The sequence below is a fragment of the Cydia splendana genome, unplaced genomic scaffold (genome assembly GCF_910591565.1).
Source record: "Cydia splendana unplaced genomic scaffold, ilCydSple1.2 scaffold_49_ctg1, whole genome shotgun sequence".
Taxonomy (NCBI): domain Eukaryota; kingdom Metazoa; phylum Arthropoda; class Insecta; order Lepidoptera; family Tortricidae; genus Cydia; species Cydia splendana.
In genome coordinates this window covers 702,327-716,106 of record NW_026946892.1, presented here as the reverse complement: position 1 = coordinate 716,106, position 13,780 = coordinate 702,327, and the positions used below count along the sequence as shown (strand labels likewise).

The window sequence follows — 13,780 nt, the reverse complement described above, 5'->3', positions numbered from 1 at the left end:
GGATAATCGCCGAGCTGCCCGAAGTGAAGCGCGCCGCCACCCGGCTGGCCAACGTAAAGTTGGAGCTGGCGCGACAAAGAGACGCGGCGGTGCGACGAATCGTCTCCGCGCACGATGCCCTACGCACCCTTCACCAAGTAAAGTTGAAAAACCTAGAGACTATCGGCGAGAGCCTACCGCAAATCTCATCGTTGCTCGTGGCTAACCAAAATCTCAACGCGATCACGCATTCGCTCAACGTGATGACGGACCAGTTGCAAGAGTTGGTCTCTGGAAAGTTTATTGTGAACGGTTGCAAGCTAAAGTCTACCAACGATGGCACCTTTCGTCGCGAGGTCACCTCTATCGAGGATGTCAAGAGAGAGTTTCGGCGTCTCGGGTTCCTGTGCAACAGCATTAAGGTGGCCGAGTTCTTGGCGCACCTCTCCCCCGACGAGTACGACGAGTTGGTCCGCTATATGACCACGCCGGCGCACGCGGGCGGCATCCACGAACTTTTGCTGATGCAACAGCAATTGCATCGAACCGACATGATGATGGTGATATCGAGCCCGTATCCGTGAGAGAATAAAAAGCATGCGGCGAAGAGGTTAAATGCTGCCCTGAAAAATGATAATTGCCAACTGCCCAGCAGCAACGAATACATGGCGCTAAAGATTGAGCTAATTGCGGGTGTGTCCTCTCGATCGGATCATATTAATATGCAAATTTTCAAAAATATTCTAAGCGGTGACAGACAATGGTCACATTATGACGACGCGCCGTCTCGTTTCGTGGCCGCCGTGGCGGACGCGGGCAATACGGCTCTAGCCGAGGCGCTGAGGCTGCATTACGGGGCACGTGAACCGCTGCTCGTCGACACCAACGCGGTGGACGCAAATACGGCGGCACACGTCAACGCGCTTCTCGACGAGCCTGTGCTGAAAATCGGGCCGGCGGTGGCTAGGCTCACCGAGTTCGGCGGCGTGCTACCGCGCGATTTGTATACCATTTGCCGCGGCTCGTGTGCCCGTGGTACAGCGTTGAATACCTGAATGTACAGGGTGCTGTTCCAAAAATAGTACGTCAAACTGACACTGGAAGTAGGACGCCCTAAGAGCAACCAAACCAGCTTAACATCCTCACCTCCTCAGTAAAACCTCAGTAAAAGTTGCACGCAAAAATAGTACGTCAAAGTGACACTGGAAGTAGGACGCCCTAAGAGGAACCAAACCAGCTTAACATCCTCACCTCTTCAGTAAAACCTCAGTTAAAGTTGCAAGGTTTTTGAGGGGATAAGATGCAGGGTGTTGTCGCCGACGAAGTGATCACGGCCCGTTTGATGCTCCATATACCAGCGAACTACAGGCGGAAGTGCCGGCGGATACTGATGGTGGATGCCGTAGCCATGGCTCGCCGCAAAAATTTCGAGCACGAGGCCGTTACCCATAAGCCGTGCGATGCAATCATTGAGGATTAGCATCTTATTTCACGTGGCCGGTCACCGCCCAGTGTAATTTGTTTGCAAATTCGAGCCCGGCGCTGGTGCCAAACTTGCGGGCGTAGTGCTCCGTCATGCGCGGGTTTGAGTGGCGCAACAGTTGGCGCAAAGCAAAATTCTCTCCATACACAAGACCCTCGTACGCGACCAGGTTACGAAACACCTTGAACCCGACCCCGGGCGGCTTGCGGCGGCCGGTCGCAGTGCGCCACGTTCGGCCAAATTCTTTGAGCGCACTCGTGTACATGGCCGCCAGGTGCCGTGGGTTCCGATCTGACGTCAGGGGCGATATCACGGGCGTTATCACGCGCGCCACGTGCGGCGACATGGTGAAGTTTTACTGGCTTTCCGACACTGGCCCACTTCGCCCAGCAGGCGCCACTGCTCAGTCGTCATGCGCAACAACTCGCTGGGCCGACAGCCGGTGTGTCGGCAACCGTACACTAGCGCCGACGCGAGCGTGGGTGCGGAGCCCGTGAGCGTCTTCAGGGCGCACTCGTACACTCTTCGGGCGTCCGCGGGGTTATCAGGCTTGCTCTGGACCGGCGCCGTGCGCAAACTCTTTACCAGCCCGCCGCTGTCGTCGTACAAGTCTACGCCGGCAGCCAATCGATCCCGGTCACGGTACGCGTCGCGCACACGTTTCAACCATGCGGTGAATAGCCTCTGCTGTATTGGGGTGCACGATTTGGCATATTTCAATTTTTTTTTACAATATCCCTTTGATCGGCCCGCGGCCATATGACTGGTTAGAAACTCGTCAAACTTGAGCGAATGTTTAAAAAACTTTATGAAATATTTCTTGTGCGAATTGCGAGACTTGATGGTGGTGTAAGCGTACGAAGCCATTAGCTTATTCAAACATACGACCCGTGTGGTGTCAAGCCGCAGACACATGAGTGTACATATGCCCTTTTTACGCAGCGTTGCAAAAAAATTTATGGCTAGTGGGGATGAGGCGGAGCAAGGATGTCAGAGAACTCGGCACGCTCTCCTCTCACAACCTACCCTATTTCTGTTTTCTGGCCTATGTGCAGCAGATACAGGGGGCTTTACTTTTGCGTGGGCGACCCCCCTTGCGTTTCGGGGCCACCGCGGCCGCCGAACCACGTCCGTCTGTCTTGATCAATCTCGCCAAAGGCACCTCGTCTTCCGGATCAGGGCTATCGATCACTCGAGACGCTCGATTTGAACCATTAGCTCGCGGCGATTGCAGGGTCTTGAACCCGGTTTGCGATCTTGGCACCTGATCTTCCGAATCGGAGCTGTAATTCACTCGAGGCGTTCGATTGGAGCGCTTGGTGCTCTTTGATTCTTGCGCTTCTTCTACAATGGAGTCCTCATATAGGAACACTAGCAAACAAATTAAGTTCGGCCGCTTACGCCGTGAGGAGAATTAGACAATTGACTAATGTTGAAACAGCTCGCCTTGTTTATTATAGTTATTTTCATAGTGTAATGTCATATGGTATTCTGGTTTGGGGCAAAGCAGCTGACATACAGACTATATTTGTCTTACAAAAGAGAGCCATTCGTTCTATATATAATTTAAGAGTGCGTGAATCATTAAGAGAACTTTTCAAAGAAATTAATATTTTAACTGTAGCTTCCCAATACATATATGATAGTATTATTTATGTTGTTAAGAATCTAGACTCCTTCACTAAGAATTCTGATGTCCATAATTATAATACTAGAAATAAAAATAAGCTTGCTATCAAAAAGTTTCGTGTTCGTAAAGTACAAAAGTCATTCGTTGGGCAATGCATTCATTTTTATAACAAGTTACCTGAGGATGCTTTAAGATTACCCTTTCCAGCTCTTAAGAATTACCTAAAAAAGTCATTGATGTTGAAGGCTTATTACAGAGTCGAGGACTACTTGACAGACAAACATGCATGGTCCAAACCAGAAACTGTCATAAGAACAAGTAGCAATTAAAAGCATTGTATTATGTGTAGATTTATAGGTGACTCAGCTCAGGTAAGAAAGTACATCAAATTTTATGAAGGCATCTCATAACAATCAGTCAGATTCATATAATATGTATTCTCATTTCTTTTATTGACTTTATTTTCTTTTCCTTTTGTAAAAATTTGATATGTTTTCTGCAAGAGCTACGTATTTGTATGATTTCATGTACATATATGCTTTTTTTTAAGGCTACAAATATAATGACCACCAAAAAATACTTTGGTACCCTAAATAAAAAAATCATGCTTACCAAAAAAAATTACTGAACACCAAAATAATAAGACGACCGGTTTGGCCTAGTGGGTAGTAACCCTGCCTATGAAGCCGATGGTCCCGGGTTCGAGTCCTGGTAAGGGCATTTATTTGTATGATGATACAGATATTTGTTCCTGAGTCATGGTTGTTTTCTATGTATTTAAGTATTTATATATTATATATATCGTTGTCTGAGTACCCACAACACAAGCTTTCTTAAGCTTACCGTGGGGCTTAGTCAATTTGTGTAAAAATGTCCTTAATATTTATATTTATATTTATATTATATTTATATAAGGCCTAAAATTACAAAAGTACCACCGTTTTAATTACGACTGCACTTCAAATTGTATTCGAATACCAAATATATTGAATGATCACCAAAAATCATTAATGATCACCAAATCTTGAAGACCAAATTAATGCGATATTTTACCTAAATAAACCACTATGATTACCAAAAAATGTATACATATTACCAAATAAAGTAAAATGATGCCAAAATTACTAGCCCCTCCCGCTCAACCCCCCGTACCCCGCACCGCATACCTACCTAACCTAACCTACTCTTCTAGTAGCATACTGAAATGCTACTAGAAAAGTGGGTTAGGTTAGGTTTGAACTGCGACCCATACAGAAAAGAAATGCTACTAGAAAAGTGGGTTAGGTTAGGTTTGAACTGCGACCCTTACAGAAACGAAATGCTACTAGAAAAGTGGGTTAGGTTAGGTTTGAACTGCAACCCATACAGAAACGAAATGCTACTAGAAAAGTGGGTTAGGTTAGGTTAGAAAAAGATGACGAAGTGGATTAATTAATTTAATAGGATAACGATATATTAAATATTTGCACATTTTTAATTAAAATGTGGTTACAATTTTGGTGGTCATTTACTATTTTTGGGTTTACAATGATTATTTTGGAGTCATTTGCTTTAATACGATAGAAAGATTTAAAAATTTGGTTAGAATTTTACATTAAAATGGAGTTCTAATTTTGGTGGTCATTTACTATTTTTGGGTTTACAATGATTATTTTGGTGTCATTTTATTTAATAGGATAGCAAGATGTAAAAATTTGGTTATCATTTCACATTAAAATGGGGTTTGAAATTTGGTAATCATTTACAATTTTTGGGTTAATAATTATTAATTTGGTGTCATTTCCTTTAATAGGATAGTAAAATGTGATAAAATTGGTAATCATTTCACATTAAAATGGTGTTATAATTTTGGTGATCGTTTATTATTTTAGGGTGGTAAAGTAGATTTTTTTGGTATTAAATTTTATTAAATCTGGTGATAAATAGCAGCCTTTTTTTAATCATATTTCTATAAAGTTATATACTTACTGAGTATAATTGCATGAATTATATAGTAATTTAAATTGTATTTTTCTTATTTACTCGTAATGCATGTTAATTATAAGATGTAATAATGTTTTGAAAAAATGTGTCCCGCCGAGTTTGTTGCCGGTCCCATATTGGGATACCCTCCTCCAATTGAGGGGGGATTTAAATCTTCTCGAGGCAGAGGTGTAGGGTTGGAGCCGGTATAGCTTTATTTGACGTTCATAAGCGCATTGTAATATGCCTACTTGAATAAACTATTTTTTATCTTCTTATCTTTATCTTTATCAGAATAGTCAGATCGCGTTTGCGCTCGGCCAGTAGTTGCGGGGACAGGTTGTTTCTTTTTGGAGGGGTCACAAACGGATTGCCACTCAGCGGGTGCTTCGGGTTGCCCGTCTGCGGGGTATAGGCAGACTTGGCGAACGAGTAAAATGTGTCCCGGCACACATCCGTCTTGGTTTCGCGCATTCCAGCTATTATGTCGGGCTTGAGGGTCATCTTTTTGGCGTAACGCATGAGAGTTTCACAATTGCGCAGAAACTGCGACATTGAATTGATGTAAAACAATCTAATCTTGTCAATCACCTGTTTCTCAAAACTTATAGGGTGGGTCGAAGAGCCAATGGACTGCATATCCAGATTGTGTCTATCCAAAAAGTATCGGATAGATTCTTTCACAAAGCGCAGCGGCACATGAGTACCGTACTTTACCGCGGGTCCCCCGCTTTTAGAGAATATTCAATCAAGGAGGCCCGCGGCAGGCTCGTCTGCTTCTGGGTGTTGTGAATCACCGGCGTGGTCAAGACGTACAGTGAGCCGTTTATACTTGCTATCCTTCATCAGCGCGTATATGGCGTGCGCTAATTGAATAAACACATTCTGGCTCACCGTCTGCGGGTCCATCATGGCCCGCGAGGACACTCGCGCTATGCCGGCCGTGTAAACCATGCGCTTTAGAACCGCGCGCGGAATGGCGGGCGCTTTAGTATCGAGCTCTTTGGCGGTGTTGATTATTTGGTTGGGTGAGTAGCGAAACTTCGCCTCGGCTAAACGCCTCTGTTTCTCTTCATGTGGCGTGAGGGACAGCACGTTGAGCCACCGATTCGAAGAATGATATTGCTTGCGCCGAGCAAAGACCACCGGTGGACGGGCAGCAGCGTCCCTCAAATTCGGTGTACTCGACTGCGATCGCCAACCCGCCTGCCAAGCGTGGCGATTATGGCATTCACCCCCCATCATGATGAGCACAATAGAACCACGGCCCCGAGGTTCCGGCGACCCCCGGTGCTCTGGCTATGGTAGCGGTCAGGGCATTAGCGGGGTCAGGGGTGCTAAGAATCTCCGGCAAAGATCCGGCTACCCGCCCCGACGACGACTGGCCCTGGTAACACACAACATACGCACTATGAGGACTGACGAAAAGATCTGCGAGCTGGAAGAGGAACTGAGCAGGTTACACTGGGACATTGTAGGGTTATGCGAAGTCCGTAGAGAGGGGGAGGACACGACAACCCTGAAGTCTGGTAACTTGCTCTACCACCGGGAGGGCGACCAACAGTCCCAAGGTGGTGTCGGGTTTCTCGTTCACAAGTCCCTCGTAAACAACATAATAACCATCGACAGTGTGTCGAGCAGGGTGGTATACCTAATACTCAGAATATCCAAAAGATATTCGCTGAAGGTCATTCAGGTATACGCACCGACCTCGTCACACTCCGATGATGAAGTAGAAGCTATGTATGAGGACGTAAGTAGGGCCATACATACTTCTAAAACCTACTTTACTGTTGTTATGGGGGACTTCAACGCAAAGTTGGGCAAGAGAAGCGGGGATGAGTTGAGAGTGGGGCAATTTTGGGTATGGGCAACGGAACCCTAGGGGTCAGAGGCTGGCCGACTTTCTGGAGAGAGAGGAACTCTTCATGATGAACTCTTTCTTCCAGAAGCCGCCTCACAGGAAATGGACCTGGATGAGTCCTGACGGTTCCACGAGAAACGAGATAGACTTCATCATGACCGACAAGAAACGGATATTCAGTGATGTCTCTGTGATCAACAGGGTAAAGACCGGTAGTGATCACCGAATCGTAAGAGGCACACTGAATATCAATATTAAACTTGAAAGGTCCAGCCTGATGAAGTCTACGCTCCGACCTACTCGAGCCTATGTTCAAAACCCCGAAAGCTTTCAACTCGAGCTCTCTAACCGCTTTGCTTGCCTACTTGCCTAGAGAACTTGGCTTCAGTGGACGAAATCAACGACGGGCTAGTGGAAACTGTCCACACAGTAGGGTCTAAGTTTTTTAGATCCCGCCGTAAAGATAGACCTCAGAAATTGACCGAGCAAACCTTAAACCTCATGGCTGAACGACGCTCGCTACAGTTGCAGTCTCCCGATGACGCGGAGTCATATAGGCAGCTCAATAGACGTATATCTAAGTCCTTGCGACATGATCTGCGTCTCTTTAATACTAACCGTATTAAAGAGACTATTGAGCGAAACCAAGGCTCCAAAGTGTTCGCAAAGGACAAGTCTATTGGGCAAAGCCAGCTGACAAAGCTGAAACGGGAAGATGGCAGCATAGCGTCGAGCAAAGCGGAGGTTTTAGGTGAGATCGAGAGGTTCTATGGACAGTTATACACTTCGATCGCAAAGCCCGTTGACAGCTTGGTAGGAGATCCAAGAGCCAAGCTGTCCCGACATTATACCGAAGATATCCCGGACATCAGTCTGTACGAGATTAGGATGGCCCTGAAGCAGCTTAAGAACAACAAGGCGCCGGGCAAAGACGGAATCACTTCAGAGCTTCTGAGAGCGGGTGGAACACCGGTACTTAAAGTCCTCCAGAAGCTCTTTAATTCCGTCTTGTCCGAGGGCATAACGCCTGAAACATGGAATAGAGGCGAGGTGGTGCTGTTCTTCAAAAAAGGTGATAACAACCTATTGAAGAACTACAGACCCATCACGCTTCTGAGCCATGTCTATAAGCTGTTTTCAAGGGTCATCACGAACCGTCTCGAACACAGACTTGATGACTTCCAGCCTCCCGAACAAGCCGGTTTCCGAAAAGGCTATAGTACCATAGACCACATCCATACGCTGCGGCAAGTTATACAGAAGACCGAAGAGTATAACTTGCCATTATGCTTAGCGTTTGTGGACTATGAGAAAGCCTTCGATTCGGTGGAAACATGGGCGGTGCTTGAGTCTCTTCAGCGATGCCATATTGACTATCGGTACATCGAAGTGTTGAAGTGTTTGTATAGTAACGCCACCATGTCGGTCCGAGTACAGGAGCAGAGCACGAGGGCGATTCCATTGCGAAGAGGCGTAAGGCAGGGAGACGTTATCTCTCCGAAACTGTTTACTGCCGTAATGGAAGACGCCTTCAAGCTCCTGGAATGGGAAGGACTTGGCATCAACATCAACGGCGAATACATCACTCACCTTCGGTTTGCCGACGATATCGTAGTCATGGCAAAGTCGATGGAGGAACTCAGCATGATGCTCGATGACCTCAACCGAGTTTCACAACGGGTGGGCTTGAAAATGAACATGGACAAGACGAAACTTATGTCAAATGCCAACGTTGTGCCCATCCCAGTCTCTGTTGGGAACTCGGTACTCGAAGTTGTTGACTCGTACATCTACCTAGGACAAGTAGTCCAATTAGGTAGGTCCAACTTCGAGAAAGAGGTCAACCGCCGAATCCAACTCGGTTGGGCAGCGTTCGGGAAACTACGTAATGTCTTTTCGTCCGACATACCTCAGTGCCTCAAGACGAAAGTCTTTAATCAATGTGTGTTACCAGTGATGACTTACGGCTCCGAAACGTGGTCTTTCACTATCGGCCTCATCTCAAAACTTAAAGTCGCTCAACGAGCTATGGAGAGGGCTATGCTCGGAGTTTCTCTACGTGATCGAATCAGAAATGAGGAGATCCGTAGACGAACTAAAGTCACCGACATAGCCCACCGGATTAGCAAGCTGAAGTGGCAATGGGCAGGCCACATTGCACGCAGAGAAGATGGCCGATGGGGTCGAAAAGTGCTCGAGTGGAGACCACGGACTAGCAAGCGCAGCGTAGGACGTCCACCCACAAGATGGACAGACGATCTTGTTAAGGTCGCCGGAAGACGCTGGATGCGGGTCGCTTCCAACCGGCACGTATGGAGGTCCAAGGGGGAGGCCTATGTTCAGCAGTGGACGTCTTATGGCTGAGATGATGATGATGATGATGAGCAACTTCGCCCGCGCGTTGATTTTTATGTTGTGCATTGTACAGACGAATATTCTTTGTGCTCATTTTTAGGGTTCCGTACCCAAAGGGTAAAACGGGACCCTATTACTAAGACTTCGCTGTCCGTCCGTCTGTCTGTCACCAGGCTGTATCTCACGAACCGTGATAGCTAGACAGTTGAAATTTTCACAGATGATGTATTTCTGTTGCCGCTATAAGAACAAATACTAAAAACAGAATAAAATAAAGATTTAAATGGGGCTCCCATACAACAAACGTGATCTTTGACCAAAGTTAAGCAACGTCGGGAGTGGTCAGTACTTGGATGGGTGACCGTTTTTTTTTGCTTTTTTTTTTCGTTTTTTTTTATTATTTATTTTGATTTATTTACATCGATACAGCTTGAATAAAGAATAACGTTCGTAAGCGACATCAGTAGGAAAGTAGTCGATTCAGCAACTATAGGCCTTTTGGATTAGAAAGGAAACGTTCCGAATAAACGACCGTTTTTTAGGGTTCCGTACCCAAAGGGTAAAAGGGGACCCTATTACTAATAGTAGAAGAGCGGGCCGCAAAATTTCTAACCGACATGACCGATAGGCAATACAGTTTTTCCATAGCCAAGGTGTATTTTTAGAAGACCGTAAATGCTCAAAAACGTGCCTTCGTATTTAACCCCTTTCCAAGAATACATTTTAAATATTAAATATACCTAGTTTTTGGTTATTTTTTGTGAAATTTTTCTTTTTAGGTAGGTGCAACAGATATTCGGTATTCGGCCGAATATTAGGCAACATTCGGCCGAATACCGAATATTCGGCAAAGTGGCCGAATAGGCCGAATACCGAATAGTTGCCGAATATTCGTGGCATCTAGTTTTGATTTACAACACAACACACACATACATACATACACACTTACACACACACATACATACATACTTGACATATTTCAAGTATTAATGTTTGTAAGAAATAATTTGCCAATGTTCAAACGTGTCGAGGTTGTGGGCAAACAGCTCCGATCCACGGGGAGACTACGCACAGTGCCGCGTCGCATGGCACTTTCAGTCAAAAATCCGAGGGTGATTGGACCAACCTACTATGAACGTCTACCTGCAAAATTGCGAACCGAACCATCTGACGAAACATTTGAACGCCAATTGAGACTCTTTTTATTGGATAATCCATTATATTCTGTAAATGAATATATGGAAATGACATGTAATTTAATAAACTGAATGTAGTTAATTTTTCTATTGACCTGTATTTCATTTATTTTATTTTAATTTGATGATCCTTATGAGATATCCGTGCTTATCTTAACCATATTGACATTGTTAATAATTTAGTTAATTAATTGATTGCTTATAATGGTTTTTAAATTGTGTATTGCTTGACATTTGTATAATTAAATCAATTGTTATTTTCCTACTTGACGATCATAATATAAATTCGTATAGATTAGTGAGCCCACTGGTGAGCCTGGTTGTCTGTTTGTATTCTTAAAAATGCTCCTAGAGCTTTATGTGAATTTTCCAAGGAACCAAGGCTTTCGTGGTGGTACGCGGTTGATTGCAATTATTTTATACCTAAAATGTTACAAATTTCGCACATAGTTGATGAGATGAATTCACTTCCCCTATCTGTTCCTATTTCCTTGGGAATACCATATCGTAATATAAAATTATCAACTAAAGCTCTCGCGACTGTGTCTGTCTCCTTATTTAGCAGTGGATATGCCTCTACATACTTTGTGAGCTCGCACTGTAACGTAAGTATATAGCAATATCCATTTGTATCTTTAGTTAGGGGTCCGCATAAGTCTAGGTATACCTTATCGAATGACGCTGTTGCCGTGCTAGTAATACATAGCGGTTGTTTAACGTTTTTATGGATTTTTTGTTTTTGACATTTATCACATTTTTTTACGAATTTCTTAATGTCGTTATCCATTCCGGGCCAGTAGTAGTACCGCTTTACGTTATTGGTCATTCTTCGAATTCCTGCGTGACCGCTAGTGGGCAATAAATGAAAATCGTTTAATATGACGCGTTGGTCATCTTTATTTGTTATTTTTGTGACACCTTTAATAATACATAATCGGGGTCCGGACCCGGTATTGTGTGTATGCATATATTGAGCTAGCTCCTTTATGATAAATGCGGTATCATCATTATATAGTATGCATACCTCTTTTATTTGTTGTGCCTTGCAAAATGCATCTAATTCTCTCGCAAAGAAAGCTCGTTTCGTACGCGATAGAGTAATAGGCTTGACACACAGTGTCGCCAAGGACGGCGAGTATATGATTTCATTATTTCGACTCATGACGCGATCTGATTGTTTTAGTATTTTGTGGTAGTCGCGCTTATCGAAACTTAATTCCGGTAATTCCTGAGGTTTTTTGAGGAGTTCTACTATGTCTGGTTGTGCAGGTCAGTCACAGTTGGAACCCTTGTCTTGTGACTTATTATTGTTTTCTTGCTCTTCCATGCGTTTCCTCTGTGCTCTAGTCATTACTGATACCATTTGCTTTGTCATGTTCTTTAGTTCTTCACTGGAAATTTCAATCCTAGATAACGCGTCTGCAGCTACGTTATCTTTACATTTCAAATATTCTACAGTGAAATCGTATTCTTCTAGGCACAATCAGAACTTGTTGAGTCGACTCGAAGGATTGTTCATTTTGAATAAATAAATAAGTGGGCGGTGATCGGTGATAATTTTAAATTTTCGTCCATATAAGTATGGTCTAAAATATTTCACTGCCCATACTTAGCTAGTAGTTCTTTTCCTGTCGTGGGATAATTTTTCTCTGCTTTGTTTAGAGGTCTGCTTGCATATGCTACTGGTAATCCATTTTTATTTGATAAGACACATCCTAAAGCTATGCCCCATGCGTCTGTGTGTATCGTGAACGTGTTGTCATTTGAGAAATCCGGATATTGTAGTAATGGTGGGGTACTGATGGCTATTTTTAATTTTTTAAATGCGTCGTCGCATTGTTTCGTCCAATTAAATTCTACATTTTTCTTTAATAAATTGTTTAGTGGTTGTGTTATTTCGGAGAATTTCCTAATAAATTTCCTGTAATAATTTACAAAAGCTACAAAACGTCTGACCTCGTCTGAGTTTTTCGGTACTGGATAGTTTTGAACTATTGAAATCTTTTTTTGGATCGGGTTTTATCCCTTCAGAAGTTACTACATGTCCTAGATACAAAATTTATTTTTGCAAAAAATTACATTTTAGGGGGTTTAGTTTAAAATTTACTTGTCTTAATGTCTCAAAAATATCTGTTAAGTTTTTATTATGTTGTTGCAAGTTTTGACCCATGACAATGATGTCATCTAAATAAACTATACATTGCACGTAGTTTAGTCCAGACATAGCTATGGTCATTGCTCTGCTAAAAGCATTTGGTGAATTTTTTAATCCCATAGGTAGGCGTTTCATTTGATAGTGTTTATCTGCTACGAACGCGGTGTATTTCCTGCTCTCGGGATCAAGTTTTATTTGATAATAACCCTGGTTTAAGCCTAAGGTGCTAAAATACATAGCACCGGTTAAAGAATCTAAGATTTCCGTGATGTTGGGTAAAGGGAATTTATCGTTTTCTATTACCTCATTTACTTTCCTGTAATCTATTACCAATCTCCATTTTTTATCTCCATTTGAGTCTGGTTTCTTGGGAACGAGTAGTAACGGACTTGCCCATTCCGACCGTGACTCTTCTATGATGTCATTTTCCAACATTTGTTTTATTTGTCTATTTATTTCTGATTGCTGTGACTGAGGTAATCGGTAGGGTTTAGTATATACGGGTGATACGTTGGGTTTTAAATGTATTTTTTGTTCATATAGGTTTGTAGTATTTAACACATCACCCGGCAGTTGAAACATGTCGGCATATTTCGCGCAAATGCTGGCAATTGAGTTGCTTTCTTCATTGTTTAAGTTGTTGAATTTCAAAAGAGAATAAAGTAATTTTACTCGGTTTGCGTTATTTTTAGTTTTCTCATATGTGAAACAATTATAATCACGCAATGGTTTTATTTCTGGTGTGATATTGTTTAAAGTTACGTCTTCTTCACGTCTGTTTAATATTTTATCAGTTATCTTCCCCTTTTGCTACGTGTTAAGGTATTGGCTAAAAAAAATCCTTCCCCAATTTCGCTTGACAATACAACGTAATCCCCTGTATAATTTGTGGGTAATTTTACAATAGATTCACTTCTTGCGGGTAATTAATTGTATTTGATTTGAACTAATGGTTCTGTTATTGTCATCTTGTAATGTCAATGGTATTGTAATTAATTCGTTGTTATTGTTTAATGTGATTGCTCCTTTTTCGTAATTTATAACACATTTGTATTTTATCAGAAAGTCTTGCCCAATTATTCCGTCGACCTATAATGGTAATTTTTGGAATACATGAAATTCATGCTCAAATGATTGGTTTTCACTCTGCAAGTGT

At 43.1% G+C, this 13,780-nt stretch overlaps 1 long non-coding RNA gene across 1 annotated transcript in view; it reads left to right on the top strand.

Annotated features, from left to right (window-relative positions):
* LOC134805704 (uncharacterized) overlaps nucleotides 1-13,780 on the top strand; it is a 364,302-nt gene that overhangs the window by 221,496 nt on the left and 129,026 nt on the right. The window lies entirely within an intron of this gene.